The sequence below is a fragment of the Octopus bimaculoides genome, chromosome 22 (genome assembly GCF_046866305.1).
Source record: "Octopus bimaculoides isolate indiv1 chromosome 22, ASM4686630v1, whole genome shotgun sequence".
In the NCBI taxonomy this organism is placed as follows: Eukaryota; Metazoa; Mollusca; class Cephalopoda; order Octopoda; family Octopodidae; genus Octopus; species Octopus bimaculoides.
This window is the reverse complement of record NC_142949.1, coordinates 23,563,069-23,576,337: the sequence shown is the minus strand read 5'-3', so window position 1 is coordinate 23,576,337 and position 13,269 is coordinate 23,563,069. Positions and strand designations below refer to the sequence as shown.

Below are 13,269 nucleotides of genomic sequence, written 5' to 3'. Positions count from 1 at the left end.
CCTCTTTAGGATCAGCAGCAGGCTTTTTGCGTTTAGTACTATATTTTGGAAACTATTTGAAACAAGGGATTGATCGAGTTGTTAAATGAAGTAAAGTAAACCGACAAATCTGGGGTGTGGGTGTAACAAGACTTAAATCAGTACAGCATAGAGTGTTCAACGGGTCGAATGTTGGTGAAGACCACAAGAAAAGTTTATGAACGAGTAAAATATTTCTACACGGAAGATGTAGGTTCGTTTTTGGAGAAAGCAAATCAAGAAATATCGTGGGGTGATTCTGAAGATCGACGAAAATATCCACAATATTTGATGGGTGAGCAGAAACCTGGGACGCTTTGACTCGACCTAACAAGTCGGTTCCCATCCGTTTCTGTATGGGTGACCATAAACGGTTGTGAAGGAGAAAGGGCTCTATAACCCTTTCTTATTTTCTGACCAGGCTCCCGTGGCTTTTATGGGGTTTTTCCACGTGCAACCTTTCGAAGCGCCCCCCCCCCCTATTGGGAGTTTTAGTTGTTATACCTTTTCTGTTTTCCTCACTGTTTACACGAACGTTTTCTTTTCGGACAAAACCCTTTGTAACCTTCGTCTTGTCTTTGTCCTTACATGTTTTTAATTTATATTAGCCCTTGTGGCCAATAAAACCAGAATTAATTATTACAATTATATATTGTTTTGATTATTTATTTCATATGTTTTTCTGCTTATTCTGTCCTTTATTTTATTAAATTTTCAATCCGTCTGTTGTATAACGACGTCACTCGGCTCCCCTCGTCTATGTCCAGCTCCACATGTACGGTAAACCCTGTTTTTAAAGTTCATTGTAAATTATTGTACAACTCTCTTATTAGCTCTTGTGGCTAATAAAGAAAGCCAATGATTGTTGTTGTTGTTGTTGTATATTACTATGATAAGATGTTATACCTTGACAGCCCCTTACATCTAATTTCTGTACACTTTACCGTTTCAGACTGAATCATTTACTTCTCCGTGACATTAAGAGACAGAATGGATGTTCAAACGCGCGGAGTTTATTTACCAAAACAAACGAGGAAGATTGGTATTTTCAAAGACATTTTGTTTGTATTTGGGATTTTTTTAAATCTCTTCAGAAATTTTAAGCAATGACGCTTTGAACAACAAGTGGACTTGACCACCGAGGAAATAATGAACAAAACACGTTTTGCAAAAAGAATAACAATAAAGGAATTTTATAAAATGTATCAACACGCAGAATTCAAAAGCCGGAGGACATTATTAATATTAATATTGGTTTCAAATTTTGGCACCAGGCCAGCAATTTCAGGGGAAGGGATAAGACGATTACATTGACCCCCCCCCCCCCCAATATTTAACTGCCACTGGCTGAATTGTTAGCACACATTTCGTCTGTATTAACGTTCTGAGTTCAAATGCCGCCGAAGACGAATTTGGCTTTCATCATTTCGGCGTCGATAAAATAAATACCAGTTGAGCACTGAGATCGATGTGATCGACTCACCCCCTTCCCAAAAGTACTAACCTTGTGCCAAAATTTGAAACCAATACATGCTGTTTTCCTATAAGCACCGAGCATTCACTATAAGCGCCAAGCATTTCACCTGTAGAGCAGGCTTCCAATAAGGCAGCCACGCAATTTTGTAACAGTGTTATATCTACGTACAGGATAATACGATACCTTCACCCACAAATGTTGTCCTGTTGTTCGTGAAATACTGTGGTCGACTTTTATAAGGGGGTCTATGGAAAATTCCCAATTTTTTGGCCCAAAATAGGGGGCCGACTTTTACTTGAGATCGACTATTACTCGAGTATATACGGTATATATATATACATATATATATATATATATATATATATATATATATATATATATGGGAGAATATACAAATAATAACAACAGACGAGGACAGGTGGTGTAAATAACAAAAGTATATATTAGTATGACGCTCGGGAATACGGAAAGTCTTTGACGTTTCGAGCTACGCTCTTCAACAGAAAGAATACGGAGACAAGGAGAAAAACACGGAGAAAAAAAATTGAATAGTGTTCAGTCAACGGTCAATATGTATATATATATATATATATATATATATATATATATATATATATATATATATATATATATATGCACATACATGCATACATATATGTGTATATATACATACGCATATAAATATATGTGTGTGTGTGAGTGTGTGTGAATGTATGCATGTATATATATATATATATATATATATATATATATATATATATATATATATATATACGTGTATACAAATACACACACACACATGTGTGTATGTGTATGCATGTATAAATTTACAGAAACAACGAAAAACCAGTTGAAGCGGACGTGTGCAAGTCTGATCCCTTCATCAGTAGTCAATTAGAAATCAATCATCATAATTTCGGCACCTAAAACATTAACGTTTATTTCAGCTGTACCTACAATATATTTGACAAAAGACAGAGAGAGAGAGAGAGAGAGAGAGAGAGAGAGAAAGCTCTTTCTCCCTTTCTTCTCTCACTCTCTTTCTTTCGCTCTCTACTACTACTACTACTATTACCACCCCTTTTGTCCAGTTCTTTGATATACTTCTTTTCCTTCACGATTTCCTTATTTCTAGTTTCAACATTCCCTACCTCTTCCCCCTAACCTGCAAATACCCAATCATTTTACTTACCAACAGGAGTCTTTCTGTCTTTCTTGGTTTGCTTTTAAAGCTGTAAATCATTCCATTTTCCTCCATACGTTACTTGCACTTATTGTCTCCGGTTTAGTGTCAAGGTTAAAAGACAATTCATATTATTATCTCTGCTTTATTTCGTAATTTTTCCATCTTGAGTTTATCGTTAAATCGTAAGTCAACGTGTATTTTTATTACTGTTTTCTACTTATTCTGTCTCTTTCTTATCCTTTTCAAAATTTGTCTTCAACTCATTGTTTCGGTCAAAAGACCGCTAATATTCTCTAATAGTTTAGTCTTGTATTCTTTCCTATTACCAACTCCATATTTTCCGACCATTGTTCAATTTACGCGTGCACTCGCCTACACCCTCACCGGTGGGCATTTATTATTTTTTTTTTTTATCTTTATTTTATATTTGTCTATTAGGTTTTTTGGTAGTTTATGAATTTTTAGTCGTATATATTTAACTTTTTGATAGGCTGTTCTACTTGTATTTTATTCGATTATATATTTTTACCTTCTGTGATTTTATGTATATGTATTATGTTTTATGTGTTTGAAAACATGGTGATCTTTATATATGATTAAATGTTTGTTCTATAACCAATGCTTCTTTATATATATATATATGTGTGTGTGTGTGTGTGTGTGTGTGTGTGTGTGTGTGTGTGTGTGTGTGTGTGTGTGTGTGTGTGTGTGTAGATATAAATCGATAGATATCAAAATAAGCGACAGGATATCAAGAAGTGATGCTGTACGACCGTTTCAAGCGGCTCCATTTAATTAAACAATGCAATCATTACATCAAATAAATAGAATTTTAATCAGTTGGACACACTAATATAATTTTTCTCGACTTGGTGCTTCAACTTAAGTACCTAATTCAACTGAATCTCAATTCTTATATATATATTTTTTCTCTCCTTGTTTCTCTCTGTGTTCCTTTCTGTGGAAGAGCGTAGGCTCGAAACGTTAAAGATTTATTCACTTCCCGAACGTTATACTAATACATCTGTTTGTTTTCTACACCACCTGTCTTCGTCTTTTGTTTTTTGTGAATTCTCCCTATATATATATATATATATATATATATATATATATATATATATGCATACATACATACACACATACATACACACATACATACACACACACATACATATTATGTTGGTAAGTAGGCAGACAGGTATGTATGTATTTATCTATCAATCAACAGGCACTGTTTCTATCTACCAAAATCTAGTCTAGTCTCAGTCATGACTGAATAGACATAACCAATGCCATTCCTATCCGTTACCGTCTCAGATTAAAATTAATAAAGGAGTCCTTTTCGTTTTTAAAGATGTGAAAGATGGAATTTAGGAATATGGCGACTATTTCTCGCTGTTCAAGAGAGCACATACAAGTAAACCATTCTGGGCCCTTTTCACTTAATTCTCTCTATGATGTCATTTAAAATTTTATTTTATGACCAGGCATGACGACCGATGTTGGTTTGTTTATGTCGCGTAACTTAGCGATTCTGCAACAGAGACCGATAGAATAAGTACTATGCTTAAAAGAAGTACTGGGGTCAATTCATTCTTCAAGGGCAATACCCCAGCTTGACCGCACTCTAATGACTGAAACAAGTAAGGTAAGATAAGATAAGAAATTCTCGAATCAAACAGCCCCGCTCCTGCCACGGCTGCTCCCACTGCTGTTGCTACTGCTACCACTGCTGCTACTGCTACCACTGCTGTTACTGCTGCCACTGCTGCTACTGCTGCTCTCGCTACTATTGCTGATACCGTTATTGATTTGTTATATTAGTTCAGCTTCAAATCAACCCTTGCTATATAAACTACAAAGCCATTCCAGCCGTGACCATCATCCTCTTGCTTTCTAAAGATTGCATGCCCCTAACTGTATTATCCGACATATCATTCTTTGTTTTAAGAGTGTAAACTGAGTTTTAAGTAAGAATTTGCTGCTATTTCTAGTAATTGAAGCGACTCTGTAAAGGCCCCTTCACTGTTTCAACAAACAACCCTGTTATTTGTGTCAGAGAAAAAGAAGACAACAAATTTTCGTCTTCCAACTTTCACCGAAGAACGAATAAAACGCCCATGTTTCATGTCACCGAATAAAACTCCTCATATCACGCCACAGTTTGATTTTTATCTCGCCAACGAAGACTTGTCAATACCTAGAATTTACTAACAAACATCGAGTCTTCACCTCAACAAAATATTCGTGATTAGAATTAAAACAGATGACATACCTCCCTAATACAACCTCTTATAATGTGTCTTTCTTTTCATCAAATCTTTAATTTATTTATTTCTCTTTTTTTTTACTTATTCAATTGTTTCTTTATGTATTTATTTACGATTGTTTAGTTGTTTTCCGTTTTGCTCCAAAATCTTTGTTGTTTAGTCTCTATGATTGAAGAGGCCTATGACCAAAGACATCCCAGCCTTGACTCATTAGCTCAGCTATCAATTCTTTAATCTTTGTGCTAACCCAAAATGTTGCTCTGTTCATTATTTGCAGGGAGATATTTAATTCAAATTGTTAGTTATTAGTGTATCAGTTACTATATAATATTGATATTATCTTCATATTAATTTAATATAGATATTATATTAACATAGGAATAGGATCAGAAATATTGGCGAAAGGGAACAAACGATTTTACTAATCCCAATACTTGATTAGTATTTTATTCTATCGATCCTGGATGGATGAAAGATAAAGTTGATCTCGACCAGGTTTCTTAGAAACCTTGGGAATAAAGCTGAAGTGATCTCTTTTGGCGATACCAGGGTTGTTGTTGCCCTTCTAAGCCTTAACATCTGGAAATTCTGCTCTGGATACTGAGTTTTATGGTTTTCCTCTCAGCACCCTCTACAACTCTGCAGTTATTTTATACTTTTGTGATGTCATGAGGACTTGTTAGTAGATGGTGACTCCATCTGACCCCCAATCACTGAAGGTTCCATCTGCATTCCCCAATCTGCCCTTACTGTACCTCAAACCCCAGAGTCGACGTTACAAACAATGTCATTGACGGTTGTCAGACGGTTTGTCAGATGGCAGTGGGCGACAAACACAGACACAAAGACAACGCACACACAAGCACACACACACACACACACACACACACACACACACACACACACACACGCACACACACACACACACACACACATACACACACATACACACATAAATATTACTTTGAAAATTATGACGAAAATTTCATAGAGACAAGAAAATTCTTCGGTACCAGTTCCGTTAAATCTTCAGACTTTGAAAATAATAAATAAATCAGTCTGTCATATCTTTGACGTTAAAGAATATGAGAAAGGAAAGTTGAACATTTGTAATTCTACCTCTTTTGAACAGATTTGAGAAATTGTAATTAAAAGTGTCATAAACAGTGAAAATTAAAATGTTACATTTAAAGAGTTTAACAAAATGAATTCTGATTTCATAAAAAGATTGAATATATTTTAATCGGGTTGGCGGTGAGTTTCAATATCTTCTTAAATTCATTAATGAAAATCATCGAGTTCTGCATGTCACGTGATTAACCAAGGAGTAAAACTGAAGGGTGCACCTGTTATTGTGTGTGTGTATATGAATGCGTATGTATGTATGTGTCATATGCATATATACATATGTGCGTGTATCATATATGTATGTGTGTATGTATATTCTAGTATGCGCATCTTATATGTGTGCATATGACGTTAAAAAGAATGAGATTTATATTTAATTTGCGCAAATGCCATAATTGAACGAGAGTAATTAAGTTATTTTTTAAATACAGACACATACTTTTATACACCTGCATACACACACACATACACATACAGATACACACGAATGCATACATACACACACACACACACACACAAACACATATACATACGCAGATACATACTCACACATATATATATATCCGTAACTTGTGTGTGTGTGTGTGTATGTGTTTTTGTTTATGTAAATACTACATATTCGATTCTAGTTGTTCCTATTTCCCGAACCATTATAAATGGTTCTAAATTAATCGGAAGTTTAAATCAACTGGAAGTTTAATTCGTATCTGTTCAGCTTTTGTTGGATGTACTTTAAGCGAACAAACACATAGTAAGTATGTACCTATGTATATATGTAAGTGTATATGTATATACTTATGTACGTACCTATGTATGTATGTGTGCGTGTGTGTGTATACATGTATACATACATATATATACATATATATATATATATATATATATATATATATATATATATATATATATATATATATATATATATATATATATATATGCATACGTATAAGTCAGTAAATAGTGGGGTTGTGTTAACCGCACGTGGAGAAATAATAGGAAAATGAAAAAAAAGGCTGAATGCTAAACTGGAAGCATATTTTAATAAAGATTTCTAACCGGTTTTCATTGCGAAAGCAAATTATCAAGAAGAAGGAGAATGAAAATGTTTTTTTACAAAGAAGTACAAAATGAAGAAAATAATATAGAAAACAATAATATATAAAAAAAATAAATAAATATACCCATACATTATATTGTCTTTGAGCTTTTGAAGTTCAATAGTAGTTCATGTATATAGTGGTAGGAAAAATAAGGATGCATGAGAGTTGAGAGTTTTGTTAGGTTTAAAAAAAGGGTTAAAAGTTTGTGTTAAGCAGGAAATGTGATGTCAAACAAAACTCTCAACTCTCATGCATCCTTATTTTTCCTACCACTATATACATGAACTACTATTGAACTTCAAAAGCTCAAAGACAATATAATGTATGGGTATATTTTTTTTTATATATATTATTGTTTTATATATTATTTTCTTCATTTTGCACTTCTTTGTAAAAAACATTTTCATTCTCCTTCTTGATAATTTGCTTTCGCAATGAAAACCGGTTAGAAATCTTTATTAAAATATGCTTCCAGTTTAGCATTCTGCCTTTTTTTCATTTTCCTATATACATATATATATATATATATATATATATATATATATATATATATATATATATATATATATATAGTGATAAGTTACAAAAAAACAAAAGACGAAGATGGGTGTGTAAACAACAAACAGGTGTATTAGTTTGATGCTCGGGAAGTGAGAGAGTCTTTTATGTTTCGCGCCTATGCTCTTCGACAGAAAGGAACACAGAAATAAGCAGGGAGAGAAAATAAATACGGTTTAGTGGTTAGTAATTTATCATGGCGAATGCCGGTAGTGGCCTCATACAGTCATGTCGTGGATTCGATCCTCGATCGCCAAATTTTACTTAACAGTTCGACAACACTTTTCTCGCGGTAAAACAATAGTTTTTCTATGAGTGACAGCAGTTACATTTACCAGATGCCTTCGCTAAGCAGAATTATGTCTTTGCCACTTGACCCTTCAAACCTCTTCTAGGACACCAAAAGTTAGAATTGAGATAACAGGTACCACTAACGAAATATATTGTTCTCGACAATATGTCTATCTTTCTAACTAGTTTCGCATAGTTATAAATACTAGAATTTGGCAAGGCAAAATTTGATAGTGAACAGAGACCAACTAGAGTCATGGCCACAAGCAGGCAACCACTAAATACACACGACCAGGAGGAGAAAAAAGTTTACAATCAGCTAACTATGAGACACAACGTTCCTCGACTCTATAACTTTCACTAGCTCAATTTCTTTTCTCTTACAATATCATTATATCACTATCTATGGTTTACTACTACAATACGAACGTGTACACACATACCAGCCGAAATTAATTCTTTTTACCTCGCTTGCTTTTCCATTTACTAATTATACATACCAACCCGTCGCGGTTTTGGATATATACAAAGTGACGGTAAATAAATATGTCTTTACAACTTCGATCATTGTTCTTCTTTCATCTTGCACATCTGCAACAACAATACCCGATACAACCACTAACTACCGATTCCAACATATATCATAATGCAAACCGTTACACTGGCAACCAACACCTTAACAACAACCGTTATAATTGGAATTGGTGACCCTTGACTGCAACAAAGAACTAACCGCTACATACACACACACACACACACACACACACACGCGCATATATATATATATATATATATATATATATATATATATATATATATATATATATATATATATATATATATATATATATATATATATATATATATATATATATATATAATTATGTGTATTTCTTCTATCTTAATGAATAAAAATTCTTCTGATAGAATAAATGGGTTAATAGAAACCAATGTAGCAAAGAACACAAAATAACTGTGGTTTAGTTCCTGTTTTTAAGGTAGGAACTCCTTGAAATTTTGGGTATTTGAGTATATTTAAGAATTTAAGGATTGGAGAAAACGCATGTTATAATTGCATACTTTATTCCTACATATGTTTCAAAGGATTACAACCTGTGTGATCCATAGGGATCTTTGATATTAAAATTGTAACCTTCTCATCAGGGAAAGCATGGGAATCATCTTAAACGTAAGACATTATGACCGATTATGAAAACAATAGATGGATAAGGTTATGACTTGATTCATTTGAAAAAAAACCGTTAGAGAATTGGACGCTGCCGGATAGTGGGTTGGACAACACATACCATATATATAATACAAATGATATATGAGCATATGCATGTATACATACATATATGTACATACCTACATCTACATGTATATACAGATGCATATCGGGTACAGGACGTCAAAAAAGGAACGGGAACATAAACAAAACACAAAAAACGGAGCACGTAATTATTTGTGCTTGTATGTATGTGTGTATATATATGTGTGTGTGTGTGTACCTATATATGTATGTATATAAATATGTATGAGTGTGTATGTATGTGTGCATATATATATGTGTGTGTGTGTGTGTGTGCATGTACGTATGCATCTGTGTATGTACTTATGTATGTGTGTGTGTGCGCTTGGGATGTATGTCCTGGGTATGGCTTTAAACAGCATCCGAGTGTGGTTCAGGATTTCCAGAGTTTTGACGAGTGTGGAACTACTTCTTAAGCCACTATTGTTTCCAGGTCTAGTTTAACCCTGAGTAGCAGCATCCGTCAGGGTTCTAGCCATAGTGTAACTAGCATATACGATGACAATCCATCTCAACGTGGAGACGCTGAAATCCACTTGATTGATTTCAGCGGGAGCAGTAGAACTACTGGGGTGAGGATACCCGTAACTGTTGTCAATATCCTTCTAAGAGAGAGACACTCTGGCGTAAAACTTGCATCTTTATGTGATTATTGGTCATCTCGCTTCAGCTTTGCCGCTAGGTACTAATCATGGAGATTCAGAGAGTGACACCCATGTTGTAGAAGCATTTATCACTATAATCCAATATTGTACAGATGTCTCTTTATAGTGATCTCATTTGCCATTCCCACCTGCTGAAAGTCCTATGGCAATAAAGGAGTGGTGACGTGAGCAGACTTAATCAACTGGAAGAACACGGTAAGTCGCTTACGCTTCAAACTATGTATAGCGGCATCGGGACTGAATAGTTATCTGAGAGGTCAAGGCCGGAAAGTCAGAAGTGCGTTGGCAATGAAGAAGCACAACAAACATGTGTGAAGATGTTACAATCACTATATGCGTATGTACGTTATCAATCAGTTTCATTTCTGTATTTCTTGTCCATAGAGAAAGAGCCGGACTCTAACATAGATTCAAGGCTCCTTCATTGGAACTTTTATCAACATCATCTAGGTATTTGTGCATATGTGTGTGTGTGCAGTATTTGGTGTTAGTGTATGCGCAGATTTGTATGTTTGTTTTATGGATGCGTTTTTATGTCTAGATGCATGCATATGTATTTATGTGCTAAATTTTTGGAAAGTTTTACATATCTTTACAGTTCCATTGATGGCTTGAATCTGTAGTCTTCTAATCAGCCTTTTTCTTTCAGGTTTTGAGAACCCTAATTTTTCCAGGTTTTTGTTGAGGCAGTTCGTTACATATCCCAATGCCCCAACAATCACGCGTATGAATCTGAACTTGTAGTCTGGGTGGGGTATCTGCAAATTTCTCAGTAGCTCGGCGTAGTTGTTCTCTTTTTCTCTAATCTTTAGTGGGATGCATGTATGTATGTATGTATGTATGTATGTATGTATGTATGTATGTATGTATGTCTGCATGTATGTATGTATGTATGTCTGCATGTATGTATGTATGTATGTATATATGTTTGCATGTCATTATTCCGTTTATTTCAAGATTTCTTGCCAATAGAGAAAGAGTCGGGTTTTAACCTAGATCAAAAGCTTCTACATTAGAATTTCAAGAACATCAACAGGGTATTTTTGTACGTATGTATGTATGTATGTATGTATGTATATATGTATGCAGATTTGTATGTTTTTTTATGCAAGTATTCTCATGCATATAGTTGCATGTCTAGACATGATCATATATACTTAAATGATAAACATCCGGAAAATTATGACAGATTTTTATAGTTCCAGTGATGGCTTGGATCCGCAATCTTCAAATCAGCTTTCTTCTTTCTGGTTTTGAGAAGCCTAATTTCTCAAGATTGGTATTTAGGCAGTGTGTTACAAATCTCAGTGCCACGATAATTACAGGTAACAAACCTGAACTTGTAATCAGGATAGAGTAGCTGTAGATTGCTCAATATTTCGACATAGGTATTTTCTTTTTCACTGATCTTTAGCTTTATGTTAGCATCCGCTGGGCAGTTGATTTCCATAACTGTTCACAGTTTCTCTTCTCGTCTCAAATTACTATGTCAGGTCTATTATGTTTACATTTTATTGAGGTTTTCACTGGGACATTCCATCAGTACCTCTTTTTATTATGAGTGGCAATGGCTTCTACCATACTGTAGGTTCTTATGTATGTGTATGTATATATGTATGTATGTAGGAGAATGTATGTATGTATGTATGGATGGATGGATGGATCTATGGATGGATGGATCGATGGATGGATGGATCGATGGATCGATGGATATGTGTGTTTCTGTACATAGGTATGTGTGTATGTTTGCATATGTGATAAGCATATACATACACACACACACACACACACACACACACACACACACACACATTGGAACGTATTTCTTGCATACAGACTGTACCGAGTCATGTTTTGTTATAAATGAAACATCTTCAATATATGTGTGTGCGTGGGTGTGATTTTTATTTGTACACACACACACACAGACACATACAAACATTTGTAGAGTGAGAGGGGAAAACCAAATATAAATATATATAACAAATGAATAAAATCTACCCTCGTACCTGACTAATACTTTATCGACGCCCCTCACCCACACCGTTAGGCTTGATGGACAGACTTGAGTTGTTTGAGATCTAAACTCAGAACTTAAAGAACCGTAGTTAATGCCGCAAACTATTTTATTAAACGCTCTAAAGATTCCGATAATCCATCGACTCCATACAAGTGAAAATTCTAGAAATGCTTCATCTCTCTCTCTCTCTCTCTCTATATATATATATATATATATATATATATATATATATATATATATATATATATATATATATATATATATATGATTGACCGTTGACTGAACACTATTCAATTTTTTTTCTCCCTGTTTTTCTCCTTGTCTCTGTATTCTTTCTGTTGAAGAGCGTAGCTCGAAACGTCAAAGACTTTCCGTATTCCCGAGCGTCATACTAATATATACTTTTGTTATTTACACCACCTGTCCTCGTCTGTTGTTATTATTTGTATATTCTCCCATATATATATATATATATATATATATATATATATATATATATATAGAGAGAGAGAGAGAGAGAGAGAGAGAGAGAGAGAGAGAGAGAGAGAGAGAGAGAGAGAGAGAGAAAATTAATAGAGCGAAGAATGAAAATCTTATTAATTCATCTCAGATATTTAGAGATTTTAATAACTTTTAAGTTCAGATTTTGAGCTGAGGTATCGATTTAACGACTAAACGAATTTATCACAAGATTGGATAAAGAAGAAGCAAAAATATTTGAAAATAAAAGTAAAACGAGGAAGACATCCCGGAGGTATGATGTTGATAGTTCTATATCAGATCGAAAACCAAAATACAATGTGTAAAAGCAATAACGAGATAAATATAATACCTGACATTAACAAATAGAATTATCTCAAGCATTTAACAATGCTTCTAGTTTTCAGCTGTTTGTTTGTTTGTTTGACTGAGGACAAGATATCTCCAGATCCGCTCAATGGATGCGAATGAAACTTTCAGGGATGTATGGCCTCGTGACTGGCACGAACTGATTAGATTTCGGGATCGATCCGGTACCGGGCAAGGATTCTGGATGTTGAACATTACCATCCCATTTCCATTGTACACCCACGCGCGCACACAAACATACATCTCTTTTACACACATATTCACACTTCAAACGCCGTTTATCGGTTTTTTCACTCCTTCTTTCGTTATACATTTATTACCCCTTCCTTTCTCATTCATACGACGCTCTCTTTGCCATTTATCTCCTCTACCTTCACCTCTCACTCCGGTTCTAG

At 34.5% G+C, this 13,269-nt stretch overlaps 1 long non-coding RNA gene across 1 annotated transcript in view; it reads left to right on the top strand.

The window, feature by feature from the left end:
• LOC149131413 (uncharacterized) overlaps positions 1-1,787 on the top strand; it is a 2,581-nt gene extending 794 nt beyond the window's left edge. Inside the window, exon 2 of the long non-coding RNA XR_016237962.1 lies at positions 971-1,787. This is a non-coding gene — a long non-coding RNA (uncharacterized LOC149131413). The remainder of the gene's footprint in view (positions 1-970) is intronic.
• The last annotated feature ends 11,482 nt before the right edge of the window (positions 1,788-13,269 follow it).